The sequence below is a fragment of the Triticum aestivum genome, chromosome 7D, assembly GCF_018294505.1.
Source record: "Triticum aestivum cultivar Chinese Spring chromosome 7D, IWGSC CS RefSeq v2.1, whole genome shotgun sequence".
Classification (NCBI taxonomy): Eukaryota; Viridiplantae; Streptophyta; class Magnoliopsida; order Poales; family Poaceae; genus Triticum; species Triticum aestivum.
This window is the reverse complement of record NC_057814.1, coordinates 108,070,235-108,072,650: the sequence shown is the minus strand read 5'-3', so window position 1 is coordinate 108,072,650 and position 2,416 is coordinate 108,070,235.

Genomic DNA, 2,416 nt, shown 5'->3' with positions numbered 1-2,416 from the left:
CATTTTGTGCTAACATAAGTAATTTTGGAGCTAACCTATAGGAAACTAAGCATGTAAGCTCTCTAAGTTAGCATATTAGAGCCAACTTAGGTAAAATGAAGCTAACCTATGTCATTTTGGAAAAGAAGAAGAGTAAGAAGAATAAGAATTAGACTATAAGCTTATTATGTAAACTTGATCATTTTGTGCTAACATAAGTAATTTTGGAGCTAACCTATAGGAAACTAAGCATATTAGAGATAACATAGGTAACTAAGTATATATATCATTTTGGAGATCTGACATACCTGACATAGTTCAGTTCTCATTGTTCTTCTCCTTCTCCTTCCTCAGCCTGATGCGCCAAGAGCGGCGAGGCGGTGGAGGCAGCTGTGGGATGTAGTCTTCTACCACAATTGGCGTGGTCATGTCGCCCAGCTGTGGGATCGCCGGCGCCACCACCGGTGCGTGGTCATTGTCAGGCACCACCACCATCGCGAGGCCACCTTCAGGTAGGACGGGCACGACCATCGCTAGGTCATCCTCAGCCACCACCATCTCTTGCCCATGGTCAGCCACCACCAGCGCTAGGTCATCCTCAGCCTGATGCCCATCGTCATCCTGCAGCTCCTCATCCCCACTCTGCTCCTCTTCTCCCCCACTCTAGTCCGGATCATCCTTCTTGCTGTCTTTGCTGCTACCAGAATCGCTGCTGCTTTCGCTAAAGCCAGAATCGCTGTTGCTTTTGCTACAGCCATAATCGCTGCTGCTTTGGCTGTAGCCAGTGTCGCTGCTGCTGCTCCCATTGCCTGTCCAAATGCAACAATGACCGTTAACAATCGATGTGAGACAAAGCCAAATGTAGAGGAATAAGAAGAGGCAGAACGCACTGGCATCTTCGTCGTCAGCGTAGCGCATGCGACACATAGTCGTGTTGAAAACCTTCATGATGAGCATTGTGGTGTCATCGTCGTACCTGAAGAGAAGAAAGTACCCGGTCCGCGGGTCGTAGGCACTGTAGAACTTCTCCCAGCCACGGCACAGGTACATGTGGCCCTCCTCGATCACCAACTCCACGTCCCACAGCCTGCGAACCCCGCTGCCGGCCTGTCGGAGCTTCACATTATCTGGCGGATCTTCACCCAGCATGTTCATAAAAGTGTCAGGCAGCCTCTGCAATTTGGGACAAGGAGTGATGTAGCAAACAACAGAGTTATCATAATGAGATGGGTGAAGGGGAGATCTCTCGTTTAATATACCTGCCTCGTGGCTGATACTGAAGTCCCAAGTATGACACTGAAGAACTCGAAAGCATCCAACTCGTACTCCGGTGAGGCAGAGCGGCGGTGGCTGCTTCCCCCCATCTCTGATAAGCAGCAGAAGAGACCAATTAGTACCAGGATTATACATCGACTAACTATACATCTGACCCAATTTATAAAACATGCGATGTATTCCACAATACAAAGAACAACTACCAATAGGTTGTTGTTTAGAAGGTCTCCCACATGTGTATCAGAGAACAAACATATGATCTAAGGTGAAACATTAGTGCCATGGTTAGTGGTAATTGGTAAATGCTATTTCTTTCTTTAGTCGATTTCATTTGCCTTGGTCTGAGATAAAAATGCTACAGTTAGGAAATGCAAACATCAGATTAGAAATTATGTAGAATAGATAATCAACTATTTGTGCAGATAACTATGTAAACTACAATACCTTACATGTAAGCAGTGCAAAAGGAGATGAAGAAGATATCAGTTGCTAAACCCGACAGCAATTGTTACACCGCTTTAATATCTCTCAACACTTTCTAGTAGCAACTAACAACCTGTATCATCACATAAGGTTTGCCCTATTGAAGTTTTGCACGATTTGGAATATATAACAGTTAATGATGTAATATGGCAATGAAGCAATTGCATTAAAAAAACTAAGACATGTGGAAGAGTGGACATTGTACCTGTCAATGGAGAGGATTGCTCTGCGACACAACCACTTCTCAAACTTGGCCTTCACAACACACTACATAGACAGATGTAAACTAAAATATGAATTCCTTTGCACTAGGATCATAAAACAAAATATTTAGAACTGAATCATATAGTAATTAATCACAATCTACAGGGCTGCTGCACTCTAATCTTTGCAAAAGAACAAAAAAATAACATTGTTTTAACCTAAACAGAAGTGCCAAATACTAAAGAATGACCATTGTCGTTATACTAGTGAACTATCTGCTAGAGATTCTACACCCATACTGAAAGCAATGTACGAGGCTACGAGCTGCTACCTTTTTGGTTGGTTTTGAGGCACTGTACTGGAGGCAGGATGAGTCAGTCGATGGTGATGGAGTCGGCGCTGGACAGGTGGTGGGGGCGCAGGGGCGGCGGCGAGCCTGGCTTCGGGGGCGGCGCGGGCGCCGGGGCTGACGGGC